The 14,584-nt window shown below is 64.2% G+C and overlaps 1 protein-coding gene across 5 annotated transcripts in view; it reads left to right on the forward strand.

The window, feature by feature from the left end:
- Positions 1 to 14,584, forward strand: part of PRDM16 (PR/SET domain 16) — a 312,652-nt gene that overhangs the window by 136,324 nt on the left and 161,744 nt on the right. The window lies entirely within an intron of this gene.

Below are 14,584 nucleotides of genomic sequence, written 5' to 3' on the forward strand. Positions count from 1 at the left end.
CAAGCTCCGTGTAAACCGACTGTTTCGGTGACCGGTAGGGCTTCCGTCAACAGCAGGCTGTTAGTTAAGTTTGGGGAGGGGTCGAAAGTTACACTCAGCTTTTCGGGGGGCCGGCGCTCCCAAACCGCGTGTTTCTGAAGGGTCAACTGTGCCCGTTATGCACACGAATGTGCCGTCATGAAGCCCGCGAGGCCAAGCACAACACCCCACACCGGAGGTCAGAGAGGGGACCTTTTGTACCTCCCTGGACGGCCGTCCATTTCTGCGGGCAAAAGGGACGCTGTGGCAGCCGCCCGGGAAGAGGGGTCGTGGCCCAGCCGAGACGAGAGTCCAGGCAAAGGGTCAGCCGGAACGGGGGTCTCGTCTTGCTCTGCCTTCCCAGGGGCTCGTTCCAGAAGCTGGCCTGGGGAGGGAATGGCGGGGCGAGCTGAGGCCGGCCGGGAGTCCAGGTGAGCGGTGTCCTTAGCGAAGCGTGGCGTCTTCGCCCAGGAGCCCGCCCACCCGGAACGCCGTCCCGCGCCCCCACCACGGCCCGGGGAGCTGCATGCGCTCTGTGCTGCACTGTCCCCCCTGAGCTAATGGGGGTCATCTTCCCGAGTGCACCCCGCACACAGACGGTGACCTCGTCACATTAAACTGACAGGCGCACACACAGCCGGCGAGCATCCAGGGGCCATCCACGCCCATCGGGGCCGCCGGGCTGCGGCAATCGCGTCCAGGCCGGCAGGCGCTCTTGCCGTGGTCTCCGGGCTCATCCGAGCACCTTCCCATCCAGATGCCTCCAGAGTCTGTGAACTCAGTGGCTTGTTCCAGCTGCAGGGAAACCAGGACCACGGAGAGGAAGGAGGGAGGTGTGCACACTTTTCCTGGACGCAGGCCCCAGGACAGCGGTGGGGTTCAGAGCCGGTTCTCAGAACCGGGCAGGGTTCTCCTCTTCCTCAGACGGTGACACGGCCCCAGGACCTGCACACGTGCTGGCCACCTTTGCAGAGCAGGGCGAGGCGACGTGGGAGAAGACTGCACGGTGCGCAGGGGTGCGGGGGAAGTGTCGCTGTGGCTGAGGCGGCACAGGCAGCGGTTGGGGCCGCAGGGTAACCCCCCCAGCCCACATCATCATGAAGTGAAATCGCCAGAGGACAGTTTGGGGGCCCGAGCTCCACAGCTGAGGATCCCCACCCAGACAGCTGCCTCCATCGACACCTGCCGTGTGGTTCCTAATGTTCCAGCCGCTCTCTGGAAGGCGGTTTTGAGGCTGCCAATTACAATAGCCTTCCAGGTCCCCAGATGGTACGAGGACACCCCCCCCCACCCCGAGGCATCTGGGGATGAGGATGCGCCCCTGCCCCCGGAAGGGACCGTACCGCATCTCGGGGGAGGCCGAACACCCAGTGGAGCCCAGGGGCTGGAGGCAGAAACTCCAAGTGGAGGCTTGGGCCTCGCTTCGCGCCAACTTTGAGAGCCTCTCCTTGTCGGAAAACAGGCAGGGACACAAAGAAAGAAAGGGAAACGGACAGAGCAGCCTCAGACTGCGTCCGATTTCACACTGACTTTCCCTGGTGGGAGGCTACAGCTGAGAATGCGCTTCCCGCGGTCCCCAGGCCGCGCGGCCGCAGCTGTCGGCAGGATCAGGTGTTCTTGGGAACTCTGCCTGCCGGGCTCGCTGGCCACCCCTCTCCCACCTGCCTGGAGGGTCCCCTCGTGGTGGCCGCAGACCTGGGGCATCGGAGCTGAAAAACCTACAACGTTTCTTCCACATGGAGTCCTGCCTCGCTGCTGGGCGTCCTCCACCCTGGGACAGGAGGGCGGCCTCTGCCCGTGCAAGCCTCTCGTTCCCACAGAATGTTCAGGAAGCCTTGGGCCTGCATCTGCGGCTCGCAGCTGGATGGGAGAGCTCCCATCTCCTCTGGGAAGCCGCGTCTGCCGCGGGCCCGGGGTCGGCGCGCTTCTCCCGTAAAAGGCCAGATGGGGCTCCGAGCCCGGGTTCTCTGTGCCGCTCCTGGGGCATTGCCCCGCTCCGCGAAGGTTCCGGAAGGGAGAGGGTGAGGCTGACGCGCCATGTTAGCCAGAAGCCCTCGAGGGCCCCAGGGTGGGAAGCAGTCCTTCAGGATTCCCCGTGGGCACCTCCGACCCCTGACCCTGAGCTGGAAATGCAGGAGGCTGGAGTCTTGCTGGTTCCACCCGCCCCCCCCTGCGCCCCCCCAGCAAGCCTGGCCGCGGGGTTCCCGGCCTCGGGGGACAGTCGCGCGGATGCCGCTGGATTCCGAGCACGGCCCATTTTTCACAGCGGATCAGCGCCGAGTTCCCCCACACAGCTGCTGCTGTAATTGGGTCCCGTTAGGAGGTGTGCGGTCTCGTCTGGTGGCCCTCTGCCTGCCCCGCCCCCACGCACGGGGGTCTCGAGTCAGCCCGGCAGCTGTGACCAAACACCCGGGCACTCGGGGCTCTGCTGCGAGGCCTCCTCCCCACAGATCGGGAACATTCTTTGTGGGAGACAAAGTCCAGCTCCTTTGCGTCACGCCCCCTCCCTGCCCCCAGCCCCCCACCGGGTCTCCGAACGGAGCCCGTCTTGAGGCCGTGTGACCCAGCGACTCAGCGCGCGGCCCGAATCTCAGCCGCTCGTCAGCTGTGCCATGCCGCTTCGGCCACTCGGTCTCCCTGAGCTCAGCGTTCCCAGGGGTGGGTGGGGGACCCGAGAGGATTCTCGGGGGTGGGAAGGTCAGGTTTGTCTTTCTGGTTTCACCGCCTTGCAAGGGTGCAGAATCCGACGGTGAGAGAGGGTCCACGATATTTGCCGACTGGATAGATGGGATAATTAAACAGCAAGGACGTGAGGCCAGAATTTGATGGGGGGGAGAGGCCTTCTGTCCCCCACGTCGTCACCCCAAGGGGAGGGTGACGAGTGGTGGCTGTGAGTTCCTGCTCCGTCCTTCCGCAATCCCCGGGAAGCTCTGTCTGCCCCCATTTTTATGGGAATTGGAATTCAGTTCTGCTTTGAAATGTGGCGTGGTGATCTGGAGTCTCCTACCTTCCGATGATGAGAGCTTACCCCAAACCCCAGAGGGGTGGGAACTCCTAGCCCATGAGGAGCCTGAGTCCTGGGGAGGTCCCCTGGGGAAGGGGCAAGTTCAGCATCGGCCCAGCCCATCCCCCTGGACCTTGCGGCTTGGGGCTTCCCCACTAGCGTGTCTGGGCAGCCATTGCCTGGAGATCTGTGACCCCTTCATACTCACGTGTGATTATTAAGGATAATCTTAAGAAGCACATTATCAGTAGGCAGGGTCAAGGTGAAGTGCGTTGATACGATTCTGTCGATACCCAGGCTGTTTCTGTAACTAAAGAGGGTTGAGGATAGGAGACAAATGTGCAGATAGAACCGATAACTCACTCCGTGATTTATTTTCCCCCTTGGGAGGCACTGAGGTGCCAAGTCCCTGGAGGGCTGCCCCGGAGTCCCCGAGGCGGCTTCTCGGACGGGCTGTCACGGAGCATCCAGACGCAGCCCCGCCTGTTCCCTGGGGGGACACTGCCTGGCACCCAGCTCAGCACAGACGTGCACAGGGCTGTCAGTGAGTGCCTTCCGGAGCAAGGCGAGGCCAGCCCATGGGGGCCTCGGAGGACAAGTGTTCCAGAACTGCGTTGGGAGAGTCCCCTCGGGCTTGCCGTCCACAGAGCTGAGTGTTGATTTAAGGAAATGGAGAAATTAGCCCCAAAGCCACATTGTGCCCTGTATGCACCGACACTCACCACGGACAAACACAATGTTTGCGGGCTGCCCGGCACATGAAAGAACGTTCTAGAATATCTGACCGGGCTATGTTAAGTGTCTGAGTGGCTGCTAAAGAATGGGGACAGGCACCTGTCAGCCCCCCCCACCCCGCTTTATTTGTCTTGGCAAAGACCAGAGCCCTCAGCCCTTTGAAGCTCTTGGAAATGCTCGCATTAGGCATTTTCGTTAATTTATCTCCGTGTACCGGGGGCGTGTCAGACTCCCAGATGACCTAGGCCTGTGTGTGATAGTTGTGTGGGTTTTCTCTTTAGGGATCTTATCCCTCATACATACCTGCCTTCTGGGAGGGTGGCCTCCTGTGGGTCAAGCCTTGGTGGCTCTCCTCCTGCAGAGTGACCAAATGAGGGTCTCCTGGGACGGCGGCCTTTCAGTGCTCCGCCCCAGACAGTCCCGGGCAATGGGACGCTGGTCCCCCTGCGTCGGGGGCTGATGGACGCAGAGAGGCTGCCCCCTGGTATCGGGGCCTGGGAGGACCGCCTCCACCGGCATGGCTCAGATCCACCGGGGCCCCCTCCTGTCCTCCACGTGGACATCAAAGGGGCTGTGCTCTGTGCCCCTCGGACCTTGCTGTCTGATGGCCAGGCACCTGCCCAGACGCCCAGCCTAGCAAGGTGAGACCCCCGCTCCTACATGGCACAGCTTCTAGGATAGCTGTATAGGCACCCAGCCCCCAAGATCACAGAGAATTGCCCTGGGCATGGGGTCTGGGCCCCCCGCAGTGGGGATGACCTGGCTGCCCCCTCCCACCATCGGGCTGGCACTGGGGAGAGTGCCCGGGACAGCGTTTTGGTGAGCCCTCCACGAAGGGTTCCCACATTCACTCACCTGCTCACCTCTATTGGGTCTGGGTTCTACAGCTGTTTCTGCTCCAGGACAACCACACTGGGGTCTCAGACCCTGCCCTTGACCTTAGCACCCACCTGATCCAGGGGGAGCAGGCAGACAGGGCAGCCAGTCGGGGAGATTTTGAGACCCGCACGTTCCCTTCTGTGTGCGCTCAGAGGGGCTGGGAAACATTCAGAGCGACGGAGGACAGTGAGTGAGGCCACCGGGGGCCCCGTAGAACCACCCACTTTCCGTAGCACAGGGGTGTGCGGTCTCCTCTGTCAGCCCCGCCCCCGAGGTCCCCCTCTGCAGGGTCCGGGACCTCCCAAATCCACACGGCTCCTTCCAGTTCGTGGCTTTTCTCCTCTTGAACCCGAGCGCTCGGAAGGAAGCCCGGGCGCCAGCTCCAGGAACCAGCAGCCCTGTGGAACTTTCTCCCCGTTTCCGGGGCGTGCATGTCCAGTTCCTGGGCTTGGCAGTTGCTCGGCTCCTGGACGTGCCAGAGCTTCCCTTTCTGACGGCGGAAGTTATGACTTGTCATGAGTCATTGATTGGAAGTGCCACGCGTCCCCGGCTCTCGTGATTTACGTGCTCTTCCTCTGGGGACATCAATCTTCCGGAAGCAGGAGGAGGAAGCTGTCCGCCAGGGGCCAGGTGCAGTGCTGGGCACACGTCTCCTCAGGACAAGGGCCTGCGGAGGCCGCCCCGGGCCTGAACCTCAGCTCACAGCCCGGCAGAGATGGGGCTCAGAACCTGATATTCCTGTGGGGTCGGCGGCCTCGTCCGGCCTGGTCAGCGTGGTCAGCACCCTGGCCAGGGCGCCCTCACTGGCCTGTGCCACCAGCAAGTCCTCTCCGTGCCCAGAGCCCAGCCTGGCATAAAGCCGCAGCCAGGAGAGAAGGACGGGGCCTGTGGTATGGGAGCCCAGAGTCCTGTCCCGCTCCAAGCCGAGCCGCTTCTGCAGGGAGGGGGGCAGGGGGTGGTGGCCCGAGATCTGAGCTGCCCCGGGTACTGCGAGTGTCACTTCTGGGAGGAGCCTCGTGCTTGGCCTCATGGGCAATTCAGACCCTTGGTCGGTAAGGCCCAAGTGCTCCAGAGGTTGGGATGTACTGAGCTGGGGGTCCCCTGTACCCTCTCATCTCTGAGCTTTTGTGGGAGGGTCGGTCCGGAGAGAGAGGGAGCCCCTGCAGACGCCGCAGCCCCCAGGGGAGGTGGTCAGCCCGAGGCCTGTCCCCAGCTCTGCCCGTGTCCCCGTGGCATTAGATGCAGGGGACAAAGCAAATCCTAGCTGGGGCAGGCCAGCGGCTGGCGGGAGTGAGGGGCAGGAGCCGTCACCCAGGGGCCTCTGTGGTTCTGGGCCACAGACCTGCTATCCGCTCAGGGAGCATGTGCACTGAGGTCAGCCAGGGAGCTGAGCTGTTAACAAGGCGGCTTTGGGGGCGGGAGGGAGTGGGGGCTGGGCTGGTGGCATCGCCTTTCTTTCTCTGGGTCCTTTATCGGGAAGACGGGCGGTTGAGGGGCTGCGTCTCTGTCTGGGAGACCTGGGAGCGGAGGCCGGGCCGGTCCACAGCCGTGCTGCCTTCTGTCTTCCTTCGCCCCGTCCCGCCCTCCGACTGGGCCCTGTCCCACGGGCCCCCGTCACCTGGATCTTGGCAGCCGGGGCTCGCATCCCCTGTGCGGATGCGGGACGATGCGGGACGATGGCTCTGCCTCTGAGCTTCCCCCTCCCTTTCACGGAGAGACGACAGCCCTTCCTAAGACAGCTGCTCTGTGTCTTAATGTGTCACGTGAGACAGGTGTGCCGCCCGGCCCCGCCAGCCCTGGGTCCTCCTCTGTCCCCCTGTTGTCGTCCAGGCAGCCCCCGGTGGGTCCACAGCTACTGGTGGGAACCAGGGGACCCAGAAGCCTGAGCGCTGGCTGCCGGGAGCCCAGCGTGGCAGGCCCACCTGCGGTGAACGGGGAAGACGCCCTGAGAGCGACTCAGAGCAGGCGTGCGGACTGCGGTCATGCAGGGACAGGGGGGCTGCAGTCACGGAGGGACGGGGGGGACTGCGGTCACGCAGGGACGGGGGGATTGCGGTTATGGAGGGACAGAGGGGACTGCGGTCAAGGAGGGATGGGGGACTGCGGTCATGCAGGGACAGGGGATGCTGCGGTCACGGAGGGATGGGGGGGTTGTGGTCATGGAGGGACGAGGGGAACTGTGGTCACGCAGGGATGGGGGGCTGTGGTCACGGAGGGACAGGGGGGTTGAGGTCATGGCGGGACGGGGGGGGTTGTGGTCACGGAGGGACGGGGGTTTGTGGTCATGCAGGGGCGGGGGGTGCAGTCATGGAGGGACGGGGTACTGCAGTCACGCAGGGACGGGAGGTTGCAGTCACGCAGGGATGGGGGGGCTGCGGTCACGCAGGGACGGGGGGATTGCGGTTATGGAGGGACAGGGGACTGCGGTCATGCAGAGACAGGGGGACTGCGATCACACAGGGACAGGGGGACTGTGGTGACGGAGGGACGGGGGTTGTGGTCATGAAGGGATGGGGAGGTTGCTGTCATGGAGGGACGGGGGGGTTGCGATCACACAGGGACAGGGGGTTGCGGTCATGGCAGGACGGGGGATTGTGGTCATGCAGGGACGGGGGGTGCGGTCATGGAGGGACCGGGGCGCTACCGTCATGGAGGGATGGGGGGACTGCAGTCACGCAGGGACGGGAGGTTGCGGTCACACAGGGACGGGGGGACTGCAGTCATGGAGGGACGGGGGGGCTGCGGTCACACAGGGACGTAGGGGTCAATATGAGGCTTTGCCCTGCAGCCCCTCCTTCCTCCCCTGCTCCCTGCCCTGCTCCCAACTGTCCAGATTCGCACTCGAGGACACATACCGCGAGCCCCCGGGGCCTTTCCAAGCCTGCCCCCCCTGCCACTTTCTGGGGGTGCTCAGTTCCCGTGCCTTCCCTTCCTCTGCCTCCTCCACCCCCCCCCACTTCCAGCCCGGGGTTTCCTGGCTCCCAGAAGGGCCATGTGCAGTCACTCCTGGTTCTCAGCAGGAGACTGGGGGGGGTGGCAGGGGGGAGCTTCCATTTCCTAACACCTGTGCTGTTGTTGAGGGAGGGGTCCGTTTTGTTCATTGCCCCCAAGTGGCTAATCCCGGACTCAATTTTAATGCCTCTGAGGCGCCTTCCACGGGGCAGTGTAGACAAAAGGTGCTCCTTTTGAAATGAGGCTCTGAGTCCTGCCCTCAGGGGACCTCGGAGGCGCGGACTGGACCAGAAGCTGGCGAGGGGAAGATTCAGGGCCGGGAGGTCCATTCGTTCTGCAGGAAGGAAGGTGCGGGCCCCAGACGGGCAGGCCAGGGGGTCCCGGCAGAGGGCACGTGCCCAGGACGGGATGATGCCAGCGAACAGCGTGTTCTCGGCACGTCTGAAAACAGGCGAGCCGTGCCCAGAGATTCCGGGTCTGTGCAAGGTCGCGCTGGCCAGGAACCGTGGTCCGCCCATCGTCAGCTCCTGGGGCCAGAGCGAAGCCGCGGGCCGTGCCACCCTCCCCAGGGGTCAAGCGCGAACGCCCCATGCCCAGACCCGAGGTTCGGACGGGCACCCCTGGGAAAAGCAGGCTGGGGCTGAGTGCCGATAAGGGCTCCGCTCCTGGGGCCCTGAAGGCCGAGTTGCCGGGTTGTCTTGGCCAACAAAGGGGTCTGGAAGGTGGGACTGTGCCGTCGTCCACACGGGGCGGTTTCCTCCTGCCGGACGGCAGTGTGGGCTCCCAGGCAGGCGTGGAGTGCAGACCCCAGGCTTGCAGGGTCCCAGGCGGGAGGCGGGAGCCGCCCTCGGGGAGGAGGTGTGGGCTGGGAATGTAAACAGCGGTGTGGGACCCATGTGCCTCTGGGGTGGGCCCTCTGAAGGAGCCCGCGTCCCTTCTCGTGCCGTACTTGACTGTGTAAATATTTTTCTTAGGAGTAAAGAGAGAGCCTGCATTCATGGGTAGATCTCACTTGAAAGAACTGAGAAGTATCTGTTTAGGCATAAAAGCTGAAAACAGGGTCCAAGGCGCCTTTCAAAAAAAAAAAAAAAAAATCATTTCTGTAGCTCAATCACAGCCAAGCCGATTTTTTTAATGCAAAAAATAAATAAATATTACCCTGCTCCCGGTTGAGAGCCCAAGCGTCTGTGTCAACACCGGCCGAGCTTTGTGCCGGGAGCCAGGGCAGCCACCGGTGACTAACCCGCCCTTCCCGGTCCCCCGGCGGGGCGGCCAGCGGGGCCACCACCCGGCTCTGCTGCAGGCCACCGGCCGTGGACCCACCGTGGGGAGCCCCCTCCCGGGAGGGCCCCGCTCGCAAGGGAGGCCGTGTGGCCTCTTTCCCCCGCGACCCTGTTCCTCCAGAGCAGAAGTTGGAACCGGAGGCCGGGATTTGGACACAGGCCCCCTACTTAGCAGCTCTGTGACACGTGCCCTTTGCTCCGACTCCTGGGGCCCCTGCTTCCCCTTCTGTTTTGCCAGGTCCCGGCAGCTTCTGCCGGACGGGGCTGTGGACACAAGTGAGGGACTGGGGCTCCGGAAGGGGCGTCTAGCGGTCTCCGTCACCACGTCCCCCCTGCGGTGGCCTCTGGGACCATGATGTCAATGCAGCGTGCACGCCAGGGAGGGTGGTGCTCCCGGCAGGACTTTGATATGGACAGAAACCTACGGGCGAGAACTGTCCTTTAAAAACTCCGTCTTCCCAGAAAGGGGGGCGCACACGTGAGGCCGTGGGCATCCCAGGCTGAGGAAACAGGGTGAAGTGCGGCCGTTCTGTCAGTTCTGACCATTGGCTCATCCGGCCCGTTTCCAGGGCGCCGTTCAGCTGGGCAGAAACCCTCCTAAGAGGGCAGGCCACACAGAGTCCACGGCGGCTGACCTCCAAGGGGTCACCGGCATCTGTCTTGAACTGTCCGCCCGGTCTGTGTCTCCAGCAGGACCTGAGCCCCTGGTCTCCTAGAGGTCGTCACAAGGAGGCTGTGTGTGGGGACCGCGTGGGGAGGGCTCCCCATCCACCACCCGGGCCCGTGCCCGACCTCTCGGGACAACCCTGTGCCGGGCCCTGCACAGACCGAGCTGGGCCCCCACCCCCCGCAGCTCCTTCAAGGGGAGGGGCCGAGGATCCGGCTTCTGGCCGCTTCTGGGCCTGGCCGAACGTCCCTGGGTGAAGAATGGCAGCAGGCGACAAGAGGGAAACGGGTCGGAGAGAGTCTGGCCGGGAGGTCGAGGGTGGGAGGTCAGTGAGTGAGAGCCGAGGGGGTTCTCTTGGGCCCCGGGCCGGGCTGGGGGCTGCGTCCGCTTCCGTCTGGTTTTGGGGGTCCACAGGGTCATGGCTCCGTTTGGGTTCCCTCCTGCGGGTCTGTTTTCAGATGCTTTAGTAAGTATTTTGAAGGGAAGGACGCCTTCTGGGATCCGTTTGTGACACCGGCCCCAAAGCTCAGCCCCCCTCGGGGGACACGCCAGGGCTCCAGAGCTGTGAACGAACGAGATGTCTGTGTGTGTGTGTGTCTACTCCGGGCCGACTTTCTGCAGAACAGAGGGTATTTATTTTAAGAGTCAAAAAAGATGTTTTGACCAACCCCACTTAGCTCAATCCTGGCACCGATACCCGCAAAAGAAGTGAAATGCCGGAGGTCAAACCTCCCTTTTTTGGCTAAAATGCTTAATCAAAACACACCTAATACTTCTGCCGGGGCGTGGAGGGGGGGTCGAGAGCAGCCGGCCAGCCAGCAACGCGCGTGCTGAGGCTCAGCTAGCAAAATAAAGAGGTTTTTCAGCAAAGCGGCAGCCGTGGCGGGGAAGGCCGGGGCCGAGAGGCTCCAGAAGGGGTGCGTCCGGTGGGTTTTCACCCGAGGTCAGTGGTGGGTGAATGGCGGATGGCGATGTGCCTGCCTGCCGAGGCGGGCTGTTACACAGGGCAGGCAGAGAGGGAAGCTGCTGGAACAGGCGTCCCCTGCTCCGAGGGGACACTCCTTTCTTCAAAGTGCCGGCCTCCCCTGTCTGCAGCGTGTGACTGGGGTGGCGGGCCTCCTCCTGGTCACCTGTGGTCCTACGGCTGGGCTTCCGGGCCGCCGCCCTGCAGCCCAAAGGGGGCCGAGGACCAGGCTCAGAGGAGGGGTGAAGAAACCCTGGTCCCGCCTGTCCACCCCTCACCCCGCGGAGGTGCTCCGTCCTGTCTGGTCTCCCTGCTTCCGTGTGTCAGGCATAGCAACTCTGTGGACAGTGTGGCGTGAGTGCCGTCTCCACGTCCCCACCTGACCACAGACTCCTGGGTAGGTGGCGATCCTCTCCGAGCCGGTGTGCCCAGACCTCGAGGGACTCTTCCCAGAATGGAGAAAAGAGCCTCGAGGCTGTCCAACGGGCAGATTTCCTGGGATGCTTCGTCCCACGGGGCCAGTCTGAGCCTCGGACAAAAGGCAGTGGTTCTGGCCCCCCTCAGCCCAAAGCCCGTGGGACACGGTGGGTCTTGACACGGGCCGGCTGTGTAAGGGACAGCGCAGATGTGGGGAGCAAGGCCGCACTCAGGACGGGCCCCGTCTTCTGGGCTCCGTGCAGGGCTGGCCGGGCTCTCCCTGAAGGCGTCTCCTGCTGCTGTGTGACCGGCAGTCTCTGGTTGAGTCAGGAGGGTCCACGCAGGTGCCTCGGATGCCGGCTGGGGAGCCCGTAGGACCGAGACTGCCGGAAGGGCCACCTCGGGGTCCCACGCTGCGGGAACATGGCCTGTGCCACCTTTAGGGACAGAGGGTGCCGTGCCCCTTCTGCGGCCCGGAGCGGCGCGACCCCAGCTGCCTCTCTGTCCAGGTGGGGCCTCCCGCCCAGGACACTCCCCGCTGGGGAGCAGGGAGAAAGGGAGGTCAGGGCCATCAGAACTCAAAAGGAAACATGGCCGGGATGGCACACAGGCCAACAGAGGGGCCGGCGGGCAGAGGGAGGGTGGCTCCCACCCTGGGGCCCAGGACGGGGCGTGCCGGAGACCAGAGGGCTCCCGTCTGGGGCTGTGGGCTGACGGGCTCCCGTCTGGGGCTGTGGGCTGACAGGCCCCCCCCTGGGGTGAGCACGTGGCTTCCTTGCTCTCTCCGAAGCTGTCCATGACGTGCCCGTTGGGAGGAAGAGAGCTGGGCACCGGGTGTGAGATTCCAGCAACGAGCCGTCTTCCCCACCAGGAAGAGGAAGGTGCCTCCCTGCTGATCTCCAACCAGAGGGCAGCCAACTGCACCCCCAGCCCCCACCCAGTGCCTCTGGGCCCAGGCTGGGTGCGCGGGGGGTGAGCAGCGAGCCATGCTGGCCCGGCGTGGGGGCCTGTTGTCCCTGGTGTGCGTGCAGGCGGCACTGCCCCAGAAAGACAACATCGGCACCTCGAGAATCCCCAGGAAGGCCCGGCCTTTAACTCAAAACACGCCCCACAGACAGTTTTTCTGCTGGCGGAGGCTCGGCTGCAGCGGGAACTGCTGGGAGGCACCCCAGCTCCCTCCCACACACAAGGGGGACCCCCCCAGGGCCACCACGGGATGGGGGCGTCCCCTTTACCAGACCCGGCCCGTGGCCTGGGCTGGAGCCACCCAAGAGGGAGCTCAGGACTTTGCCTTCGGGGCGGCCTCGGGTGCCGTGGGCAGGTCGCAGCCCTCCCAAGCCGTGTCCCCCGCTGGAGGCGGCTTCTCCGGATGCCTGACGTCCACGCTGGCGTTGTGGTTAGAGAAGCGAGTCCCCAGGCTCTTGCAGGGACGCAGTCGAGGCGGAGAAGGCCAGCCCGTGAACGGGTCCCAGGAAAGAGTCACGTGGCAGCCTCGTCACGGGGAGCCCGCTCTCCCGGGCTTTGCGGAACAGCCGCATGGTGTCCGCGACTCAGTCCCGAAGGGCCATGACTCAGGGCTCAGGACTTCCCAGGAACGGAAACCGTCCCACGGGCGCTCCCCTCCCGCGGCTGCTTCCCATGGCTGTGTCCGCCGCCCAGGGGCGCTGCACGGCTCAGAAAGATAAGACGTAGTTTTTTCCTCCTGGATCCAGCTGCCCCCCGACCCCCCATAAGGGGCAGGTCCCCCTGGTCTGAGGGACCTCATGATCCAAGCACGGAGCCCGCGGCTCTGTGTGGTGCTGACACAGGTCTCCGTCCTGCTGGGTGGACGTGTCCAGGGTGCAGGCCTGGGCAGCCCCCAGCGGGACGGTGGGCCCCGTCTCTGGCCTCTGGGCGTCGGCGAGCGCAGCCCCTTCCGGAAGCCACAGCTTTGCTGACAGTCAGGCCGTCTGCCGCGTCCTCTCGCTCCCAGTTGACCTCCTGGCTCCAGATTCGGCGTGCGAAGCCGGATCATGAGGGGGTAGAAACACGGGCCCCCCGCTGGGCAGGCTCGGCCCCCGGCACCTGAGGCTGACCCTGCCCCGGCCCTCGCGGGTGGGCCCCCGGCGACCCGGCTCCCCGAGGATGCCCCGGAAGGCCTCCGGGGGCTCTGCGCTGCCCACCTGCTCCGCTCTTAGAACCACCTTCCAAACCGCAATTTCAGAATCTATTAAAAGAAACATAAAATCCCCAACTGGTTAGAATTCTCAACATTGAAAAATACAACTTATTGTTATTACAGCTGAGCCGGGCAAACGGGCCAGCGTTTTGGATGGCAGCACCCCGGCCCCTCACCGGCCTGCGTGGGCACTGGCCGGGGCTCCGGGCTCCGGGCTGGTGCTTTGGAAGGGGCCTGGTGTGATTTTAAGGGGAGGGCAAATGAAACCCTTGGATCTGACACCATTTCTCGTGTCGTTCTTCCACTATTAGCTTCGGTCTCGGTTTCTATTCTTACGGAAACGACGTTGCGACGTATGGACGCGTCTACGCCCGGGGTTTGTGATCCAGAAGGGAAAATCCCATTTATACAGCTAATTTGTCAGTTTGCTTAGCTTAGAAAGCACTCGGGGACCCGTCGCTGAAATGCTGTCCCTCTGGAGTGCAGCTTGGTGGTTTTTAAGAGGAGACGCCGGGCAGGCAAAACGCTACAGCTCTCCAAAGCCGAGCCAAGAATAGCTCCGAGTCAAAATTGTCGGGCGGAAGAGAGACCCAGAGCGGCTGGCGCTCGCTGTCCTCGCCACCCGAGGCTGTGTCCCTGGGCAGGGGGAGGGGCGGGGGTCCTGGCGTCGCCCACAGCCCACCGCCGGGGGAGCTGGCCGTGAATGGCCACCCTAGGGTGCTTCTGTGACCGGGCCGCCGCCGCTGTCTGCCTGAGCCTGATTTCCTGTGAGAAGCTTCCTCCAAAAACCGCGCGCGCTTCCCAGGGGTCTGCAGTAAAGAGCAATGCTGCCCCCTCTGATTTGCCAGGAGAGGCGAAGCGGAGCGATGGCATCGAATCACAGCCCCGCCGGCCCCGCGGTCACCGCCAGGTCGCGCCAGGCTCCAGCCGTCCACCCTCTGCGCTCCCTTCCTCCGTGGCGGCTCCCCTTGGAGCGTGGCTACCGGGTCCCCGGGTGAAGCCGGCCGCCCAGCCAGGCTTGGCCTCACAGGAGAGACTGCAAGCCCCACGCAGGCGGGTGCGTGCGTCCTCCCGCTCGCCGTGCGTGGCCCAAGGGGGGCACGTCCAGACGGGCCCCTCTCTGCTGGCGGAGCTCGGGACACAGGAGAGAGTCCGTTGCGCGTTTCGAAACGTCTTCCTGCCCCCACCGACCTGTGTTTAATAGCGTGTGGCTTGCTTTAAGGACCGGGGTGGGCCGCACGGAGTGGCTCCCTCCTGGCAAGGACCCGGCTGCCTTCCCAGGGACGTGGCGTCCGGGAGGGGCCCTCGTGGTTCTCAACAAACCAGCAGACGCCGTGGGACGAAAGGCCCTGACTTCTCAACAGGGCACGTTGTTCCGTCTCACGGAGAAGCCACTGGGTCGCCCGCCCCCTGGTCATTTCAGGGGACGGATGATCTGCCCCACGGCTTACAGCCGCCGCAGCCCGAGATGGGCATTCGGTTCCTCAGAAACTAACCCCCACCCCTC

The sequence above is a fragment of the Puma concolor genome, chromosome C1, assembly GCF_028749965.1.
Source record: "Puma concolor isolate L17-30 chromosome C1, mPumCon1.1.hap2, whole genome shotgun sequence".
Taxonomy (NCBI): domain Eukaryota; kingdom Metazoa; phylum Chordata; class Mammalia; order Carnivora; family Felidae; genus Puma; species Puma concolor.